The sequence below is a fragment of the Eumetopias jubatus genome, unplaced genomic scaffold, assembly GCF_037043125.1.
Source record: "Eumetopias jubatus isolate StellerSeaLion01/CBP00866 unplaced genomic scaffold, mEumJub1_p1.0 scaffold_7, whole genome shotgun sequence".
In the NCBI taxonomy this organism is placed as follows: domain Eukaryota; kingdom Metazoa; phylum Chordata; class Mammalia; order Carnivora; family Otariidae; genus Eumetopias; species Eumetopias jubatus.
This window is the reverse complement of record NW_028274813.1, coordinates 89,425,502-89,448,780: the sequence shown is the minus strand read 5'-3', so window position 1 is coordinate 89,448,780 and position 23,279 is coordinate 89,425,502. Positions and strand designations below refer to the sequence as shown.

General features: G+C 39.0%; 1 non-coding gene across 1 annotated transcript; it reads left to right on the top strand.

Moving 5' to 3' along the window:
• The first annotated feature begins 21,574 nt into the window (after window positions 1-21,574).
• TRNAV-UAC (transfer RNA valine (anticodon UAC)) lies at window positions 21,575-21,647 on the top strand. The gene has a single exon. It is a non-coding gene; the product is annotated as a tRNA-Val (tRNA).
• The last annotated feature ends 1,632 nt before the right edge of the window (window positions 21,648-23,279 follow it).

Genomic DNA, 23,279 nt, shown 5'->3' with positions numbered 1-23,279 from the left:
CTTACAGGTCAAATGCATAAAGAAGACACAGATTAAAAGGAGAACGGGTGGTTGCTGTGGCATTTCAACTGAAGGGTTCATTGAGAAGATGGGGTTGAAAAGTCCTCATCCTGTAGGAGAAGAAGGGGGAAGCTCCTAGAAGTCTCTGCTCCTCCAGAGACTTTAATCATGGAACGTGTTAAACTATGATTCGCTTGCTGGAAAGAGAAGAAGGACTGCCACCAGCCGGCACACTTATACTCGAAAGCACGGGAATGGAATTTGTTTGTTGAGCTTTGGAAGTTAATGTTTTTGCAGAGTTTACATGAAGAAATTTAACTGAAGAAGATGGAATATCAGGTGTGGGCAGTGGCTTATTGCCTTGGAAGCTGGAGAAATTTCCAAACAGAAGACTAGAACCTGTTTAGGGGTCAGCCCCATTAAACAAAACAAAAAAAAAGTGCTCCAGCTTAATTAGCACTTTCAATTTCAAGTGAGTCCCCTAGTCATGAATTGGATTTGGTCCAAAGTCTTGCTACTGCAAGAGTGGTCCATGGACTGGCAGCATCAACAACACCTGGGAGCTTGTAGAAATGCATAATCTCTGAACTCCCTGCAGGTCTACTGAATCTGTATCTGCCTTTTTATAACATCTCCAGTAGGCACATAAAAGGTATTCGGTTATCAGGAGCTCAGAGTATGTCTTTACATTCCAACAAGTTTGAACAGGTTATTTATTTAACACATGATGGTTCTGGCCACAATGGTGGAAACTTAAACATCAGTTGATATTATTTCTACCCATTAACATATTCTTAGGTGCAACGTGCAACCCTAGGGGTAGCATCCTGCCCCTTCACCCCTGACCACGTGGCAGCAGGATCCCAGTTCTCTGCCCTTGTGTTCCTTTCTGGGGAAGATGTCATAGATGTTGATGAGTTGGGGATGGGCATCTGCTGCATAGGGGAAAAACAGGGGCTTTGTAGACAGGTTTGGATTCAGATTTAACTTATCTCTCAGCACCTGTATCCTTCTTTATAAAAGAGGGTCGTAAAAATGATGAGATTCCCTACCATACAGTTTTGTGAAGTTCAAGAAGATAAATTATGCAAAACATCTAAGAAAGTGTCTGGCATATTGAGAGAATTTCCCTCCAAAAGCAAAAGCAAAGTTAATTCAACCCCTACTCCCCACAAGTATCTTGTTGTCCAAACTTATGTCATTCTACCTCTTTGGGATTCAGCTTTTACTTCTGTATAATGAGAGTCAAGGACTAGGTGATACCTAAGATCTTCCCAGGGAATAACTGTTCAATGCGCCCGGGTGCAAGCAGAGCACAGACTGGGAGGGCTATTCTCTCCCGTCTCCCACACCTATCCCACCCTGTGCTTCTCAGGTTACTGTACTCCCTCTTCACAGCCCTCTGCTACCTGTCTCTGAGATCAAGGCTGGGCAGTACTATTCCTTAAAGGACCAGTTTCTGCCAGGCAAGTTGACAACCTGGATGAATTCCGTAGCAGTCAGGAGGACTAACACACCCAGGATTCCAGCTCTGAGAACCCAGGTCCACTTTGCATCCTTCACTGCTAACATGAAGAGCCTGGATGGGCTACACCCCTTTCCTGAGACATTGTAATCCTACTTAGAGACAATGTAGGGCGCTCAGGACTATGTTGCACAAGTACGTGCCACCAACAAGTCTCTTCATACCACAACTGAAGCGAAGCACCCATTATTGCAAGTCACGGGACCTAATTTTATGGGGGAAGTTGTGGTAACTTGCAAATTTTTGAATTATGAGGTTTAAAAAAAGATTGTGTTAACTCAAGTTTCACTTGGCAAATTTGGCTAAGTGATTTTGTGTTTGGCTGGGATTTCTTGAAACAAGAGAGTGTGCCTGCTCTGTGGTTGGGAGTTGCTGAGGGGAACATAGCCAAGGTGGTTAATTTGGGTTTTGTCTTTCCCGCTGACATAAAGGTTTCACCTGAGCCACTGTATTTTTCTGGTCCTTTCTGAGGCACAAAAGCAAAAGCAAAAACAAAGCCCAAAGAAAACAAAACCCAACTGTTTGTTTCTTGAAGATTTGTGTTTGGAGGGAAAACAGGATGTGCTTGTTGCTTTGCTTGAGTGTGTTTGCTTCTTCGGAGGCTAGTCTCTCTGAGCTGCGCTCTGCCCTGGCTTTTTTATTATAACATGCCTCGTCTTTCCTCCTGTCCCAACCTTCCAAGATTCCTTCCTCCCTTGAATCATGTCCTCATTCTTAGAACCATCTCACTGACGAGGGAAGCATCATAAGTTAGCCAAGTAGAACATTTCTCTGGTAGGACTTCTCCAATGCCAGAAAAGCCATTATGGCTCCACCTGAAAGATTTGACTTCAACTTCCCGTAGCTGCTCTGAAATTTGAAAAACAATGAGTCAATTTGTCAATAAATACTTCTCAAGCCTTTACTCTCTACCCTCCTGTCAGAGGAATGGAAGAGCAGAGCTTCTCCAACAGGAACATAAGAATTAACTGAGTAGAGTAGTGTGGACTCCAGGAAAAGCTTGGTGCGGGCGTGGGGGAGGTTGTTTGTGGAGCCTGAGAGGCCTTCGGCAAATATCAAATTTCAGCCAAATCCAGTTTTATCTCAGGAGATACTGTGAATATTCTACTTTTCAAAATATCTGTTTGTATTCATGCATCAGTGTTTCGATTATTTACCATGGAATAAAACCAATGTTCCTGGAAAGTGTTTTTGTTTTTTCTGTTTACTTATTTAAAAGTCTTTCTTTCTTTCTTTCTTTTTTTTTTTAAAGCAGCTTCAGATTCACAGCAAAATTAAGAGGAAGGTAAGGATATTTCCCACATACCCCTGCTCCTACACATGCATCGCCTCCTCTGTTATTAACATCCCCCACCAAGGTGGTACAATTGTTACAAGTGACGAATCTGCATGGACACATTAACACCCAAAGTCTATAGTTTACCTCTGGGTTCACTCTTGGTGTTATAGATTCTATGAGTTTGGACAAATGTATATGACATGTATTTATCATTATGGTATCATATAGAGTAGTTTCACTGCCCTAAGTATCATTTGTGTTCTGCCTATTCATCCCTCCTCCTCCCCACCAACCACTGATCTTTTAACAGTCTCCATAGTTTTGCTTTTTTCAGAGTGTGGTATAAATTTTCAGATTGGCTTCTTTCACTTAGTAATATGCATTTAAGTTTGCTCCATGTCTTTTCATGGCTTGAGAGCTCATTTCTTTCTAGTGTTGAATGATATTCCATTGTTTGGATGTACCAGTTTACCCACTCACCTGCCAAAGGATATCTTGGTTATTTCCAAGTTTGGCAATTATGAATAAAATTGTTTATACATATTTGTTTGTCGTTTTTTTGTGTGGACATAAATTTTCAACTCTTTTAGGTAAATACCAAGATGGTATAATAAAAGTATATGCAGTTTTGTAAGAAACCACCAAACTGTCTTCCAAAGTAGCTGTACCATTTTACATTCTCACCAGCAATGAATGAGAGTTCCTGTTGCTCCACATCTTCACTAGCATTTGGCCATCCTAATAGGTGTGTAGTGATATCTCATTGTTGTTTTAATTTGCATTTTCCTGAAAGCATATTATGTGGAACATTATGTGTATCTCTTCTTTGATGAGGTATCTATTAAAGTTTTGGTCCATTTTTAAATTGGGTTGTTTGTTTTCTTATTGTTGAATTTTAAAATGTTCTTTGTAGATTTTGGACAACCGTCCTTTATCTGATGTCTTTTGCAAACATTTTCTTATACTCTGTGTTTATTTCTTCACTTTCTTGGCAGTGTCTTTTTCAGAGCAGAAGTTTTTAATTTTAATGAAGTCCAACTTATCATTTTTTCCTGATGGATAGTGCCATTGGTGTTATATCTAAAAAGTCATTGCCATACCCAAGGTCATTTAGGTTTTCTCCTATGTTATTATCTTCTAGGAGTTTTGTAGTTTTGCATTTTACACTTAGGTCTATGATCATTTGTGTTAATTTTTGTGAAGAGTTAATTCTGTCTGTGTCTAGATTAATTTTTTTTTTTTTTGGCATGTGGATGAATAGTTGCTCCTCTACCGTTTGTTGAAAAGACTGTCTTGTCTCCTTTGTGTTACCTTTGTTGTTTTGTCAAAGATCAATTGACTGTATTTATGTGGGTCTATTTCTGAACTTTCTATTGCTCTGTTGATCTGTTTGTCTATTCCTTTACCAATACTGCACTGTCTTGAGTCTGTTGCTTTATATAGTAAGACTTAAAGTTGAGTAGTGTCAGTCCTCCAACTTTGTTCTTCAACATTGTGTTGGCTATTCTGGGTCTTTGCTTCTTCACATAAACTTTAGCATCAGTTTGTCAATATCCACAAAGTAACTCGCTAAGATTTTAATTGGGATTTCACTGAATCTGTAGATCAGGTAGAGAAGAACTGACAACTTGACAATATTGAGTCTTCCTAATAATGAACATGAGATATCTCTCCATTTACTTAGTTCTTCTTTAATTTTGTTCATCAGAGTTTTATAGCTTCCCTCATATAGATCTTGTACATATTTTGTTAGATTTACACCTAGTAATTAACTTTTTAAAAATTTTATTATGTTATGTTAATCACCATATGTTACATCATTAGTTTTTGATGTAGTGCTTAACTTTTGAGGTGTTAATATAAATGGCATTGTGTTTTGAATTTCAAGTTTTACTTGTTCATTGCTGATATGTAGGGAAATAAATGACTTTTACATATTAATCCCGTATGCTTGCCATAATTGCTTTTTAGCTTCAGGAGATTTTTGTCAAATATTTGAATTTTCTACATAGGCACTCATGTCATCTGTGAACAAAGACAGTTTTATTTCTTTCTTTGTAATCTGTATAATTTTATTTCCTCTGTTGTGTTATTGTATTAGCAAGAATTTTCAGTATGATGTTGAAAAGGAGTGGTGAGAGAAGACCTCCTGGGCTTGTTCCTGATCTTGGCAGGAAAGCTTTCACTTTCTTACCATTAAATATGTTGTGGGCTATATATACACAATGGAATATTATGCAGCCATCAAAAGGAGTGAGATGTTGCCATTTGCAACGACATGGATGGTACTGGAGGGTGTTATGCTGAGTGAAATAAGTCAATCAGAGAAAGACATGTATCATATGACCTCACTGATATGAGGAATTCTTAATCTCGGGAAATAAACTGAGTGTTGCTGGAGTGGTGGGGGGTGGGAGGGATGGGGTGGCTGGATGATAGGCTTTGGGGAGGGTTTGTGCTATGGTGAGCGTTGTGAATTGTGCAAGACTGTTGAATCACAGATCTGTACTTCTGAGACAAATAATGCAATATATGTTAAGAGAAAAGGAAAAGAAGAAGATAGCAGGAGGGGAAGAATGAAGGGGAGTAAGTCGGAGGGGGAGACGAACCATGAGAGACGATGGACTCTGAAAAACAAACTGAGGGTTCTAGAGGAGAGAGGGGTGGGGGGATGGGTTAGCCTGGTGATGGGTATTAAAGAGGGCACATTCTGCGTGGAGCACTGGGTGTTATGCACAAACAATGATTCATGGAACACTACATCAAAAACTAATGATGTAATGCATGGTGATTAACATAACAATAAAAAAATTAAAAAAATATGTTGTGGGCTGTGGGGTTTTTATAGATAATCTTTGTTTTGTTGTAGAAATAAACTATTCCCAGTTTACTGAGAGTTTTTTTATCATGAACTGATGTTGGATTTTGTCAAATGCTCTTTTTTTACATCAATTGATATGATCATGTGATTTTTCTTTTAGAGCTTGTTGATATGATGAATTACATTAATTGATTTCTGAATGTTGAATCAGTCTTGCATATCTGGGATAAATTCCACTTGGTTGTGCACTATAATTCTTTTTATACATTGTGGATTCAATTTGCTAATATTTTGTTGAGGATTTTTACATCTATGTTCACGAGAGATATTGGTCTGTAGTTTCTTTTTATGTAATGTCTTTGTTTTGGCTGGCCTCATAGAATGAGTTAGGAAGTATTCCTTCTGCTTTTACCTTCTGAAAGAGATGGCAGAAAATTAGTATAATTTATTTCTTAAATGTTTGGTTGAGTTTACCTGTGAACCCATTTGGCCTGGTGCTTTTTATTTTGGAAGGTTATTCATTATTTATTTAGTTCCTTAATCAATATTGGAACTACTCAAATGGTCTCTTTCTTCTTGTGTGAATTTTGGCAGATTATCTTTCAAAGAATTGGTATATTTCATCTAGGTTGTCAAATTTGTTATTAAATTTTGTGGGCATAAAGTTGTTTATAATATTCCTGTATTATCCCTTTAATGTCCACAAAATCTGTAGTGATGTCTCTTTCATTTCTGTTATTAGTCATTATGCCCTTTCTCTTTCTTTCCTACTTAATCTCTTCTATGATCTGAATGTTTGTGTCCTTTCCAGATTCATATGTTGAAATCATAACCCCCAAAGATGACAGCATTGGAGGTGGAACCTTTGGACAGTGCTTAGGTCATGAGGGTGGAATCTTCATGAAGAGGATTAGTATTTTTGTAAGTGAAACCCACAGAGATACCTTGCCCTTTCCACCACGTGTGGACACAAAGAGAAAGCATTGGCTATGAAATAGGAAGAGCATATTCATCAGACGGTGACCATGCTGGTGTCTTGATCTTGGACTTCTCGGCTTCCAGAACTGTTCTGTTTTTACAGTCTTTGTTCTCTTTGCTTTTCAGTTTTGGAGGTTTCTATTGATATATCTTGAGTTCAGAGATTCTTTCTTCAGCCATGTCTATTTTACTAATAAGCCCATCAAAGGTATTCTTCATTTCTGTTACAGTGTTTTTGACCTTTAGCATTTCTTTTTGGTTCTTTCTTAGAATTCTTATCTCTGTACTTACATTGCCTACCTGTTCTTGCACACTGTCTACTTTATCCATTAAAGCCCTTAACTTATTAATCATAGTTGTTTTAAATTTCCAGCCTTATAATTCCAACTTTCTTGCCATGTCTGGTTCCAGTGTTTGCTCTGTCTCTTCAAATTGTGGGTTTTTTTTTCCTTTTAGCCTGCCTTGTAAATTTGTCTTGATAGTCAGGCATGATGTGCCAGGTAAAAGGACATTTAGTAATGTGGCTGTCAGGTGTGGGGAGAGAGGAATGAGTCTGTAGTCCTATGATTAGTTGTGATTTTTTTAATGAACCCTTGGACTGTGACTATCACAACTGTTTCTCAGGGATTTTTTTTTTTCTCTCCCTTTAGGTGGGACAAGATGGCTAGGGTAGACCATAGTTGATTATTTCCTTTCTCCCACATGAAAGGCTAGAGCAATACAGAGTTGGGTATTTTCCTTCCCCCAGAAGAGTTAAGCTCTGATAATATCCTAGCAGGTTAGGTTCTAGTTAGTTTCTCCTGAGATCAGAACTTGTTAAGAAGAACAGAGTGCTCTGCCATATTTCAAAATAGTTCCTTTTCTCCTAGCCCTGCCAGAAGCAGGAAGGGAATTTTCTTTTTTTTTTTTTTAATTTTTATTGTTATGTTAATCACCATACATTACATCATTAGTTTTTGATGTAGTGTTCCATGATTCATTGTTTGTGCATAACACCCAGTGCTCCACGCAGAACATGCCCTCTTTAATACCCATCACCAGGCTAACCCATCCCCCCACCCCCCTCCCCTCTAGAACCAGGAGGGGAATTTTCTTATAATTTACTGTGAGAACCTGATTAAGCTTCTGGAGGTAAAACTCACAGAAGACTGGGTCTCTTTAAAATGTTTAACTTTCAGGCTTGTCTACACTCTAACCCCAGCAATTCATCAATTACATTTCAGATTTTTCTAACCTGGTAGAGGTTTTCCAAGCAGTCTCCACTCCTGAGTCTCTGTTCTGGTAAGCTATGTCTCCTGTATTCACCTGTCTCTCCAGTCTTGGACAGTGCTTTGTCCTGTGTCCTCCTCTCTCTTACAGATCTAAGAAAAGTTGTTATATGTTGTTAGGATGGACTGGTGACTGCTAAGCTCCTTACCTGTGGAACTGGAAGCTAGAAGTTCCCTGAAAGATATTTTTTAGATGGTTTGCATCCCCCAGTAGACTGTTGCAGGTACCAGCAATGTGCTGGCGTCAGTGTGAGAATATGACCCCAGGAAACATGACAATAGTGACCACATGGATGTTCAGAGACATCTCAAATTTAGAATATTCTATCTGGAAAAAAAAGAGAATATTGTGTCCTATTGTTCTCATACACGAACTGCTACTTGTAGACCCATAATAAGTTAAATTTTAATTTAGGAAATAAGATCCACACCAACTTTTGAGATTTGTAAGGTATTTGTTCTGCCCTCAAAGAGTTACTAATCTGAAGAAAGAAGATTAGTGCATATGAAACAACAGACAACATGAAACAATTCCTTGACTTATTCCCAAAAAGGATTTGAGATGATGAATAAGGCCATTTTTAATTGTGTATTAGTGAGTGGTGAACTATGAGAGCTGAAACAGTTCTGGAAAAAGAAAGATCAGTGCAGATGGAGGGGTCAGATGGGAACTGTGCTTGAGCTAGGGAGGAAGGGGGTTGTTTTGGCTTTCAGAATTACCGAGCAATGGTAGTTGCCAGGGAGGAAGCTGAAGATTTGAGAAAAACTTCTTCTCTTTTCCCAGAAGTCTTGGCCCATGGGGCAGAGGGGAGCTGGGCTTATGACCTGTGGTCAGCAGGTCCTTCCTGTGGTTTGTTACAAGCTCAAGTGTTCTCTGAGTGGGCCACTCACCAGAGAAGGAAGCCTTTTCAAATGATTTGTGCAGTAGCTTTTTCCATCCTATTCCACCTTCATTCAGTCTTACAAAGGCCTTTACTTCCTGCATTGTTAGCACCTTTTTGGCTTTTCTGAAACGATGCCTGCCCTTATCTTGGAAAACACCCTCAAAGTCTCAGCCATCCTTCATTTCTTTTATCGGCCAGCTTTGTGAGGTGCCAGGGAGGCTTTGTATTAGTTGCTACTCCTACAAGAAATAGTAGAGCCATAATTTGGGGACCTAAGAAAAAGAACAGGTATTACTATCCTCTCTCTCCTAAACCATAATCTGCTCTAGGGAAGAAGTCACTTTATGGGAGTAAAGTCACTCTCAGGTAATAGCTGTCCACTTAGATTTATTCCAAACCAAAGGGTAAAAGTGAAGAAGAAAGGACCAGCTGGTAACAAATGGAATATCTACAGTAATATTGGGCAAACACTTAGATCTACCTCTCAGTGAGTTTATAAGCAGGGATGTTTCTAAGAAAAATAGTGAAGTAGGTGGCAGATTTTTCTGTATCATCAATAACACCTAACACCTTGTCTTGTCCATAAAAGAGGCATAATAAATATCTGTTGGATAAATGAATGAATAGATAGAGCATCTCATTTTAGAACCATTATATGTTTATGAAAGTGGTATTTTTTATGGAGAACAAACTGGTGGCTGCTAGAGGAAAGATGGGTGGGAGGGATGGGTGAAATAAAAGGGATTAAGAGTACACTTGTGATGTGCACTGCATAATGTATAGAACTGTTGGATCATTATATTGTACACCTGAAACTAATATAATAGTGAATGCTAGTTATACCGGAATTAAAAATAAATAAATAAAAATGTTTAAAAAGAGCAATTTTTAAAAATGCAATTCTTCTATGAAATAACAGAATCCCGGAACAAGGTATGGGCAGATATTATTGAAGTTTGTGAAAGATCTGCACAGAGTTATATAAAATTTGTTCTCTCTTATGAGATAGTGTGCATTTTCTTGTTTGAGAGAAGAAAGTTACTCCCCACATTAGATTTCCTGCCAATATTAACTTCTTTGATCCTAAGTGATGATGTTGTCTATGAGAACGTTACAGTGGGTTGGTTTCCTGGCTTGAGCTGAGTGTTGTTGGCAATAATCCTGGACCCTATTCTAAAAAATATACTATGGACTTGAGGGAAGAAGAACAGACAGATGGAGAGGGCCCTTGGGTGACCCACAAGCCACGTGAATGTCTAAGCAGCCATGGACCACAATTCCTGTTCCCCGCATATATATACATACATGAGCTAGCTCCTCTCCCCCACTTGTTACTTATTGAAAGAATGGTGCAACCACAGAAAAGTGAGAAAAAGAGAAGAAAAAAAAAGGAAGAAAGATTGGAGCACAGCACATGGAACACAGAGTTGCAAATACAATAGGCCCTTAACAGATGCTTGCTGAATTAAGACAAGAGAGAACAGAGGGTACTTGACCATGAAAGATGGGATGCAAGTAAACAAATGAAAAGAAAATGTAGGAGAAAATGGAGTGGCAAAGGGCCTGGAGATGGGGTACAGATTCACAAGAAGCAGGGAATACCCAGGAAACAGGGAATATCCAGGGAATACCTGGAAAGGAAAGAATACCTAAGGAGGCCAGAGAGCAGAGAGCCAGAACTGAAAACCATCATCACTGATAGATGAGGACCACTAAAAAATGTATAGGGGAGCCCCCACTCCCCAATAGTGACAGTACAGGTTTAACCAGCACAGAATAACACTGTGAAGTGGGGGCATTGAGCTGGAAAGTCCAAGATGAAGGCAAATCACATGGGGCATGTTCTAACCAGCCATTCTAACAGCAAAACAGTTATAGATAATACTACAAAGCAAGTAATTATCTAAGGAACATTTTTAAACAATGTTTAAAAATTTTATTCCACAAATACATTTTCCCATTCCACTATGAAAAATAATTCCAATTATAATCTTTATTCACATCCTATTTTAATTAAAGAATAGTAAACATATCTCTAAGAGTTAGATAAGAGGTCAAGAATCTGGGTTTTGGCGTCGCTTAGCTCTACAAAATTAAGTGTCTAGCTCTGTCATTTTTCAGTGTATGACAGCAAATTACTTACTGGCTCTAAGCTCTAGTTTCCTTGCCTATAAAATGGGACAATAATACGTACCTCTTATGAGTATAAGGAGTTAAGTGAAAATGTACACAAGGTATCACAGAGATCTTGATCTGTAGAAAGGCCTCAAGCCGAATCAGTGGTAGCTTGTACTACCTACAATCAATGTCACTGCTGGGACGTAGATGCTGGAAAGTATGCTCGTTGGAGACTGAGAAAGGAGGGTGTGGGAATATGTAACTTCCAGTTAACTTTGTCAGTGATTGTTGGGTAACTTTGGGCCAAATGCAAGTCTTTAATGAATGGGGGTGCCAAATATATTAAGGTTAATGACTGTCATGGCTTGTAGCCAGATATTTACATAATTCCCTCTGTTTTAGAGCAAATATATCAGAGGAAAAGGGTTGAATGATAGAATTAGGCAAATAAGTACAGTACTTGAGGTATGTATTTCAATTAGGCTAATATTAAAAATTAACAACCATAAACCGGTTATCTAAATGAGGTAGCTTTGGACATAAGTGACAAGTGATGGAAAGCCAGTTTGGGAGTGCATGCTTCCAGCAAAATCTCCATTGATCAAATTGTCCCCCACAGAACACAGAGAGTTAAATATGTCTTTAATAGCCTCTAGTAGGAAAGGGCAAATAATTTCTTTTAATTGAGGAAGGATAAAATGTTTTTGCTCTACACATGTAGCTATGTTCTATTTTAGCCTCATAATCATTTTTACAGTTGTCAGAATTTCACACAACCTAATAGGAAAATAAATCTGAGTCTAGAATAGCTCAATACTTCCTAGAGGAGTCCAGTAAATAAAAACTCTACAGTGACCTACCAACCTCATTCAAGTCACTACTCCTAAGCTCAAACACTGGATTGAATGGGAAAGCGGTTAATTAGTTAGAACAAATTCATGGGATTTTTTTTTTTTAAAGAAACATCCTGAATCAAGGTGATTAAAACAACGCAAAGGGTAGAGGGCTGTGAGAGGACACGGTTTGCATAACTGAGTGTGTTGATTATGTGGGGAAGATGGGAAAGCAATCTTGCCCATTTGGGTCTCAGACTACTAAAATCCAGGATAGGCCAAGAGGCTGAGGCCACTAGGGTCAGAAGTGAAGCCAGAAACATGACTAAGCTGTCCACAGGATGGAACACAGGGTCTCTGGAGGGTTGTTGTCAGTTGTGTGGGTGTGAATTCAGAGGCTCTGGTAATTACATTTATTTCCAGGATTTATAAAGTTTGGTCAGGAAGCTGAATATTAACACTTCCCTTCCTCACCCACTGCTTAGTTCAATCATTTAGCACATATTTATTTATAGACAGTTCCTGGCACTGCACATGCCCTCAGTTAGCTGCCAACCCAAAATTGCAAAGGGGAGGTCAAATAGGGAAGCTGTGGTAAGTACATTAATGGCCCCTCCAAAGAGGTCTACGGAAAAAAAATCCCCAGAAAAAATACATATAAATCAATATAAATATAAATAATTATTATTATATATATTATATATATAAAAACATGAGAAGGTGGGGGATTAAGGTCTGCTGGTGGAATTTATGTTGCTGATCAGCTGACCTTAAAATAAGAATGTTATATTGGATTATTTGTGTGGGCTCAGCATAATCACAAGGATCCTCAAAAAATGAAAGAAGGAGGCAAAGGAGTTAATGTCAAAGAGATGCCATGTGACAAAAAACTCAACTGGCCACTGCTACCCTTGAAGATGGAATGGGGCATTAGCCAAAGAATGCAGGTGATCTCTAGGACCTGGTAAAGCAAATGGCTTCTCCCATAGATCCTCTAGAGGGAATGAAGTTCTGCTGACACCTTGACTTTAGCTCAGAGAGACCCATGCTGGACTTCCCACCTCCAGAACAGCAAGAAAATAAGTTTGTGCCACTAAACCCCCATGTGAATTTCTTAAAATTTTCCTCACCTGTCGTCACCAATCCTAAGGTGACAGATTCTAGAGGTGATAGCTTCTATAGTCTCTTCTCAGAATATTCTAGCCAGCTTTCAAGGAGGCTGGGATCGTTTCCTTGACACCGCATTAAGGAGTAAGGTTGGCGGGGAGAGGACAAGGTAAAGTGGGAAGGAAAACTTTTTTCTTCATAATCTGATCACATTACCTCCAGACTTGCTGATCCTTCTGTTCTTTCCAAACCATAGTTCCAGAGTTTTCCTACCTACAGACCTCGTGGGGTTGAGACTAGAACAGGAGTTGTACTATAGTGTATACTGTCTATTACCATTTTGTGTCCTGCTGAGCCCTACCTGCTTGGCTACTCCAGGACAACCCACTGGGCAGATAATTTGCTACCCACCAGGAAATTCCCAGTGCCCACCTTGGAGGCAAAGTGCTGCCAGTGCTGATTGTTTCTGGGAATGCCATTTCTTCTCTGCCCTTTCAATATTCTTGTTACTCCTGCAATCACTGTTAATCCATAGAAAATTACAGGATGAATTTTTGTGAAGGACTGAATTTACATAGTTTTTTGTTGTTCATTATTGTTGAGGAGGAGGGGGGAATTCTGCCTTTTTCACACAATTCGTGTGTATTTTATTGGAGGTTATGGGATTAGATTTATCCCACTCATTCACTATCTTGGCATTGCTGTGCATGCGCTGTCAGGGCTTAGCATTAAATGATTTTCTTTTTCCAGATTTGGTTGCTGTCTCTGCTTGCAAATTACTTTTCACAATGACTTCTCTCTCTCTCTCTCTCTCTGTCTCTCACACACACACACACACACATGCACACACACACACATGCACACACACGCACACCTGCACATACACAGAGCTGAGATTAAATACATTTTTCTATTGCCAAATTCAGGACCATTAATACCTTTTCCAAGTTCAGGGCTGGGATAAGTCTTCTTCATTCTGGTTCCTGATCATCACACAGCCATTGTGTTCTACTAGACAAAATAAATTACAGGAAGACACAGAACCCATGTCTGTGTTATAATAGAGCATGGTTTCTCCACTTTGGCTTTATTGACATTTTGGGCTGAGTAATTATTTGTTATGTGGGTACTGTCCTGAGCATTGTAAGATGTTTAGCAGCATCCCCAGCCTCTGCCCCATAAATGTCAGTAGCATCACCTCCTCTACTTGTGGCAATAAAAAATGTCTTCGGATATTGCCATATGTTCCCCGAGGGGTAAAATTGCTCCTAGGTGAGAACCACTGGAGTAGAGAGATCATACATACCCAACTTTGAGCAACTCGTTAAGACAGCCTCAAAAATAGTGAACAGGCTCAGCTGTTCACCCAGCTGTGTGGACCACCTGTGGCCAATTACTTTGACAAGATTATTGCGTTACAGGCTTGGGCATGTGATCTCAGCTAGAGGCAACTGTATGCGCTCTGTGGGTTGGCTTCACCGGTGGGATTGGGTTACACACATTCCACTTTTCTTCAACTGCTTGAAGGCAGCTCACGTACATGCTAACTGAGTGATGACAGTTCAAGTTCAAACCAACCGTATGACCCCAGTGTAGTTGAATGTGCTAAGTAGAAATAACCACAGTCACTTTTTGCCCCAATTATTATTGTTGCTATTGCTTCCATTATTGTTGTTGCTATTATTATTATTTTAAAACAGAAAAGTTCCCAAACCTGGGGGATGACATAGATTTCATTGACTTCTCCTTTAACAACTGTAGATATGCCTTTTCACCTGCTTACATATCCCAATGGCATCTTAGGTAGAACGCATTAGAGTCTAAATTTATCATCATTCACTTTCCAAACAACATTCTTAAAAAACTTGCCAATTTCTTTCGGTTGCTTCTGTTATCTAGCCTTGCAACAGCCATTCATGAGCTACCTAATTCAGTTATCTTCCTTCAAATCTTCCAGTGTACAGTTATCAGATTATCTTTCCTAAATCAAAGGTTGGATTAAAAACACTATTTAAAAACATGAAATGGCTCCATGAACTATTGAGTTCAAATTTTGTAGCTCAGCATTTAGGGCCTTCCAGTATTCAACTTCTGCCTATATTTTTTCCCTCCTTCTCTGTCCTTCCTTCCCTCCTTCCACATATTACTCTTATGTTATCTCCTAACCAAGTGTCTCTCAAAATGTGGTCCATGGTTCACCTGAAGAAGAATCAACAAAGATTCTGTTTTAAATGCAGATTTCTAAGCCCAACTCCTTAGAAATATTATGCCTGGAAAAATTTATCCTTAGAAATTTATTTTGGAAAAAATATATCCCTAGAAATATTTACCCTTAGAAAAATAATTTGATTATCTAAAAAACATTGTTCTTAAGACACAGCTCCAACTAACTTCTCTCTCTAAAACACTGAGTGCTTTTTCTTCTGGTACTTATCACATTCTAACTTGGAGGAGGAGGAAGAAGAGGTGATGACAGTAGAGGGCAGTTATCATTACTCACTTTATAGATGTGGAAATGGGAGCTTAGAAATGTTGATTTACTTGCCCACAATTACGCTTAGTAGGTAGGGGAGCTTCTCACTCCAAAGTCAATGTGAACTTTGTGACCCCACTCAGATTTCACTCTGATGGATCTTCGTTCACTTATGTCTTTCGCTGAGCAAACTTTTGTGTACAGACCTTGATAAGATGGCTCTATGGAAAGAACCCTGGACTCAATCTCTGCTTGAATTCTGGCCTTGGCATTTTTGGCTTCTTCTAGCTGGCCCTGGGGCATGGCCATCTGTCTCTGGTACAGAACACAACCAGGTAATAAAGCAGGAGGGATGAGGATGCAAAGGGCAAGCACTGGCTGTTTTTTTAAGGAAGATACCTGGGAACTTCCACCTACCCTTTGGCTAACACTCCGTAACTTAGCCCTATCCCCAACCTAGCTTCAAGGGAAGCTGGAGCTTGTTTCTTTATTCAATGGGGCCTTGATCCCCACTAAAAATTAGAGGAGAATAGATTTGGAGAGCTTTCTCTGCCACCTAATCATAATGGACATCTTTGGGGTTTTTTTCTTGCATTTCCCTTTTTCCAGTTACAATATCTTGTTTTTCCTCTGGGTGCCATCCTTCTCCATCTCAATCCATGAGCTTTGGTGAATCTTATTCCAGACTCTAGGGGAGGACAAATGCTCCAGGTCCCACTGGTCAGAGATGGGTGTAAGATCCTAGTCAGGGCAAATACCTTATATCAGAGTGAATCCTGAAACTGCTGGAGTAATTGGCAAAGAGGTGTGCCCTCCCTGCTCCAGCCTTGAAGCTGTGAGGGGGTAAACTGGAGGCCTGCAGAGTCCGGGGCCATCACAGAGGGAAGCAGAGCTGAGAGGCAGAGAGAAGGATCCTGATGACATCACTTGAGGCCCCAGATCAAGCCCTGCTTAAGGCTAGGATCTCCCCCTGGATGTTTCATTTACAGGTTCCCATAAATTTCTTACTTTGCTTAAACTAGTGCTAAATAGCTAGAGATTCCATAAATGTTCCCTAATAAGATGCTTATTTTTGAATTTCCCCCACCATCACCCTTCTTTGTACAGAACAGATGTTTCGGAATCACTGATTGGGAGAATAAAGGAAAAACAGTGAATGAATAAGTGATTGAGACTCAGAAAAACCACATGAAGTTATAAAGATTTTATTAGTTTATTTTATTCCAAATATCTTCTTAGACCACATTTACGTTTAGGAGTCACAATTATGAAAAAATAGGCCAGATGGCCTGAGATGTTTTTCAGAGCTCCTCTCAAGACCTTGAAAAGAAACCAAAAAGAGATCGCCCCAGTTCCAGTTAGGCTGTGTCCATATGTGAAAATAGAACCATTCCTGAAGTTTCCAACTAAAATTTTATTTTCAATAATCATTTGTTGCCTGTCTTCCTGGTGATGGGATGTAGTGAGGGCACCATTTCAGGGCCACCAGATGGTGTCCTCATGTAGATGGACAGTTCCTGCTCAGGTCCTCTAGAAGGGGACAGGGAAATATTTCTGCAACAGGCTCTTTGGTGGAACAAAATTTGAAATTAATTCACATGTAACTTATACCCATTTTGCTTCCAAAACAGATTTGAGTGAGCTTTCAGTAAAAGGCACATGTACAATAGATCTGTTAGAACCGGGATAAAGGAACAAACACCATGCAATGAAGGGTGATTATATCTATTAATTACAAACATTTTTAACAATAGCTACATTATGGGCACTTACCATACACATGGTTTAAGTGCACTGTTCGAAGCATTTGTATCATTTCATCTAATTCTCACAACTCTATGCTCCTATTATTATTTGCATTTTATGACAAAGAGGTTGAGTGACCAGCTCATGGTCATACATCAGTAACACATGCATACGCTACAGCTGAGCCAGGATTTGAACCCAGACACTCTAATCCAGGACAGGTTAGGCAGAGGAGAGGAGAAGTCCTTGTTTTAGAGTCCATCAGCCCGCGTTTGAATCCCTGCTCTTCCACTTATTAGCCAATGACCTTGGCAAGTCACTTTACTTTTTAAGCTTCATGTTATTCATCTGTAAAATGGGGATAATGATCTTTGCCTCTGGGGTTTGTGGTGAAGACTAAAAGAGATAATGTGTAGAGCTGTGTAGTACAGTGATCGGCACCATGTAAGTATGAGAGACATAGAGCTATACTCTGCAGGTAACCCTGTGTGATCTCCTTTCATAACCCCCTAAGAATGTTCTAATAATCTAATAATGAGTAATTTAACATTAAGCAAATGTTAGATTTTTAGCTATGGAACTATGATTTTTTTTTCTCTTCTCCAATGTCATTTGTAAAGGACATCATCTATCTCCCACCATTTCATTTTGGTGACCTTGCTAAGGTCGTATCCCTATGGGGATCACAAAGCTTTAACAATTAGGAGGAACATTCCAGAAGTTCAAACTGGGCAGTGATAGGATATGAAATAACACGAAGCAGAGTGAGTGTCTCTCAATTTCCCTTTTTGAGTATGCAAATCCTCAGTAAATCTCATCAAGTACAAAAGTAGGATTTAGCTGGTACAGCCCAGCCCCCTTCACTGTGTGCTTTTGAAATGAGCTCTTCTTTTTTTTTTCTAAACAAATAAATAACAAACTCCCTATCTCAGTATTCTCAGAACCAGAAGAAAGAGTGACATTGTCTTTCAAGGCTGCCAACACAAGAAAAGATGGGGCACCAAAGTCAACTAGCCAGCGATTATGTGGAGGGATGGTCCTGTTATCACTGAGATCATTGAGAGGACATCACCATGGGCCTGAAAACACTGGTATGTCATTGTGCTACGGAAAGGCACAATGATGCACAACATGCCTCTGCTTAATTACTTGAAAAGCCTTAATCTCAAGGACTCTGTGTGTGTGTACACACGTGCATGTGTTTAAGTTAAATAAACAAAGCTCAGTGGGAAAAAATACCTTCTAGATTAAATTCTGTTTTGGCAAACCTCAAGACTGTGAGCCATCTATTTTGTGTCAGTCTGAGCATCGCTCAACAGATCAGACAGTCAGGCAGGAGCATACGGGCTCAGGATACAGAGCACCTTCGCCTCACTTGCTGGGAACTAGATGGTAATTAGACTAGTTATGGCAGGCTCCAAGCTTGAATTACTTGTTAATCTAATAGAGCGCTTTCTCTTGGGGGAAGAAAAGTAAAAATACTTTGCAGTGAAACCTTTGATTTGCTGCTTCTACCAAGGGGAGGAGGCGGTCTTGCTGGGAGCCTCCTGGAGCTTGTGGGAACTTGCTCAGTTCACAGTGTTAAATAGGTGTTTCACCTCCTTTTCTTCCCGTCCTGATCCTTTCAGCTGCTTTTTTTCCTCTTCATACTCTCCTTTCCTCACTTTGTCTTCGTCTTTTCTTTCCTTCTGTCTTTCTTCCTTCTCTTCTTTCTCCTTCCTCTCCTTTTATGGTCACACATCAGTAATACATACATACAACATATGAATGTAGGTATTTTTTTCCTGCTACCTTTTCTTTCCCCTTTTCCTTACTTTTCAAATATTCCTGAATTTGTACCACGCATCTGGGGAGTAACCCAAGGGCTATGGTCTGAATGTTTGTGTCCCTCTAAAGTTCATTTTGGAACCCTAATGCCCAAGGTGATGGTGTTAGAAGGTGGGACATCTGGGGAGATGATTCGGTCAGAGGGGAGCTCTCGTGCGTGGGGCTAGCATTCTCATAAAAGAGCCTCCAGAAAGCTAGCTTGCCTCTCTTCCACCATGTGAGGATACATACAGCAAATGAGGTCTGCCACCCAGAAGAGGGCCTTCACTCAACCATCCTGGCACCCTGAGCTTGGACTTCCAGCCTTCAGAACTGTGAGAAATAGATTTATGTGGCTTATAAGCTACCCAGTCTATGATATTTTGTTATAGCAGCCCAAACAGCCTGGACCATTAAGACAACTTGAGATTCGAGCCATGCTAACCATTTACCAGGTTGGCATTAAATATAGACTCTACTTAAGCCAATTCCATTCCTTAGGCACATCATGGCATGCCCCTCAAGGTCAGAACTCATTGCGACAAAATAAAACACAATGTGGTATGATTTTATTACATCTGGTGACATACCTGAATGATTAGGAGAAAACCCAAGGAGCTCTTCTTTCTTTAAAAGATTCTCTGTTCTTAGAGTTAATACAAATTTATTACATCTGATCACCAGTAATCCTGGGTTTTCCACTTCCTATAATTTAAAACATCTAAAGTTAAGTGTATTTGTTAGCAGAGATAGACTTACTGTGAACCAAAGGCAGACATATCATGTCAAAAATTATGTTTTTGTAAAAGGTCTAAATGTAACTTGTCTCAATTCACAGGAAAAAATTATAGAAAGTACATGGTGACTTCACAAGCTGTAATCACACTAAAAATCTACCCAGTTCTCCTGAATTTCACTGGACTCTGCTCTAGGACTAAGAGGGAGTCTCCTGGGACTCTACGCTGATTTTTACCTCCAGCATGGCAAGCTACAGGAAAGGCCTGCCTAGCCACTGCCAGGGTTTGGAGAGGTATCCTGGGAGAAAGCAATGTTTTGAATGGGTCGGGTAGTCTTCTGAGGTTGCACTGGCTTGCCAGAATGCTACTCCATTTCATCTTAAAAATAATATTTTGATCCCAGACCATACCATGTTTCCAGCAAAATGTTACACTTGACAAGCTTTACCCAAATTACCATACACAGTCACATACTGTTTGCAGCTGATTCCATTTTTAGCAACGTCAAAGGGAAAAAGGAATCTCAGAATGGTGAGTGCATTTGATACGCCTGATACTGGTCAGAAGGTCAACCCCACACATGCCTTCCCCACAGGCCAGCATTCCCCAGGGCTCTTCAAACAGCTCCCTTCGGCATGAAAACCCCCTAGGCTCTGCCAAGTTTCCCCTCCCAGTACCCAAGCCCTCCCCTCCTTCAGGTCTAGAAGGAAATCTAGATGGTCCAGCATTTTGGCCAGCTTTGTTCTTCCAACCGTGATGGAGGCCTGCTAATTTGCTAGCCTCAGCAGTGGAGCTAGAGGGGGGAAAGATGGTTGCAACAACTGTGGCTGCACTCTGTGTGTGTGTGTGTGTGTGTGTGTGTCTTTGTGGACCCATATAAGTGTGTATATTCCCAGCCACAGGCTTTTTGGAATTACTTTAGTATAAAGCCATAAGGTAAGGTGACTTCTAGGCTTGGGGAAGAAATGGAGCCTGAGAATCAACTGCCATAGCTTATATTGGAAACATTTTCTATGCTAGCTGGAACCTTCACTTTTTTCTTTCTTTCTTTGTAGTTTTACTATGAAATAGGACATATGTACTAAACAGTGAATATAATGGATATAAATATGTGAGTGAACATAATATATATTTACATATACATTCCGTGTGTCTATATATGTATATAATACATAGCAAAAAAGTCAATACCCATGTACTAGCATGCAGCTTAAGAAATAAAAGAAAAAAAATAGAAATTTCTCTGTACCTTCAACAACAAAAATAGAAATCCCTCTATACTCTTGACGTGTCCCAGTTGAATTCTTATGCATTCTTTCTGTTTATAATTCTCTCTCATTTTGTTGTACATATACAAGTATCCCTGAACAAGCATTGCTACATTTATATGTTTTAAGAGTTTACATAAATAATGTGGTTGTCTGCTCCTTGCTTTTTCCATTCAATAATATTTTTTGGGCGCCTGGGTGGCTCAGTTGGTTAAGCGGCTGCCTTTGGCTCAGTCATGATCCCAGGGTCCTGGGCTCAAGCTCCGCATCAGGTTCCTTGCTCAGCGGAAAGCCTGCTTCTCCCTTTCCCTCTCCTGCTCCTTCTGCTTCTGCTCTCTAGCTCATGCTCTCTCTTTCAAATACATAAATAAAATCTTTAAAGAAAATAATATTTTGAGTTTCATTCATGCCAATCTGTGTAGCATATATTATGAATGTGGTTGAACAAGTAGAGCATTTTATGTTATGACTTCCTCCCAATATACTTCCCATTCTACTATTTATGAACATCGTGCTCTGTCTGGTTTCTTTGCTGACATGAGCAGTGCTTCTGTGAACATTCTCTTACCTGACTCCTGGTGCACACACATGAACATTTCTCTAGGGCACACAAATATTTTGTTACAGCCGCCTGAGCGGACTAATACACTTCCTTTCTATGCAATTACATCTTCTTTTCTCTTGCCTACCATTCCAGCTAGATCTCTAGTACATTCTTGATTAAAAGTAGTGGTTCCATAGTGTAGTGGTTATCACCTCTGCTTTACATGCAGAAGGTCCTGGGTTCGATCCCCAGTGGAACCACCAACAATGAATCATGGAACACTACATCAAAAACTAATGATGTAATGTATAGTGATTAACAGAACATAATAACATTAAAAAAACCCAAAAAATTAATGATGTAATGTCTGGTGACTAACACAATAAAATTAAAAAAATTATATATATGTTTTTATATATATAAACAATATAAAAAATAATTTAAAAAAGAAAATTTAAAAAAAGAAAAAATAAATAAAAGTAGTAATAGTAGGTACCTTCATTTTATTCCTGAATTTACATGAAACATTTTCAATTTTTTACCATTACCACAATGCTTGCTATATGTTTCTATTAGACACACAGTATCAAGTTAAGGAAGCATCCTTTAATTCCTATTTTGCTAAGGTTGTCAAATTTTATCCACTGCTTTATCTGCATCTATTTTTTTTCTAAAGATTTTATTTATTTATTTGAGAGAGGGAGAGAATGAGAGATAGAAAGCACAAAAGGGAAGAGGGTCAGAGGGAGAAGCAGACTCCCTGCCGAACAGGAAGCCCGATGTGGGACTCGATCCCGGGACTCCAGGATCATGACCTGAGCCAAAGGCAGTCGTCTAACCAACTGAGCCACCCAGATGCCCTATCTGCATCTATTAAGATGAGCATATGATTTTCCTTCTTTAAATATATTAATTTTTTAAATTATATCAATAGACATAATGTTCCAATCCTTTACCTGTGCAAAAACATATATTTTGTACACATTTTTCTGTTTTGATGGACTTGGTTTCCTACTTTTTGGTTCAGGTAAGATTACTGATTCTATGTTTATTAATGAATTATTCTGCAATTTTATTTTCTCATCTTCCTGTTGTTGGTTCTGGTGTCAAAGTTATAGTTATCTTGCAAAATGAGTTGGGGGAGTATTACCTCTTTATTCTCCAGGTTGAATAAGACAGGCATTATCTATTCCCTGAAACTTTGGTATAACTCATTTATAAAATTATCTGGACCTGTTATGAGAAGATTTGAAATTACTGATTCAATTTCTTTAATAGTTAAAGGAATATTCTAACTTTCTGTCTCTTTTTGGTAGAAAGTTTGGTAATTTATAATTCTTTTCTAGAAATGTATCTATTTTATCTAGGTTTTCAAATTTATTGGCATTAACTATTAACAATATTCTCTTATTAAATTTTAATCTATGCTGTATCTTCAGTTATATCCCTCTTTAATTTCTAGCATTTATTGTGTGTTCTTCCTCTATTTTTTCTTGATCAATTTCCCCATAGGTTTGGTTATTTTATTAACCTTTTCCCAAGACAAATCTTCAGATTTGTGGATTCTCTATATTACATCTTTGTTCTTTTATTTCATCTATCATCATCTCTATGTTATTAGAGATTTTATAACTTAAAAAATACCTAAAATTTATTGACAAATTGGCATTGGCCAGATACCATATTGAAATACTTGAAAACATATCTTATACATAAGCTTATTTTGTCCTTATAATGATTTTAGGAGGAATATATTATCACTATATCTATTTTACAAGTTAGGAAAGTGTGAAAGTCATAGAGCCACTAAATTGCAAAACTGGGATTCAAATCTAAGCCACATGTACTATGTTATTCCTCTGTTTTCTTCAAAACAGAATTCAAAGAATAAA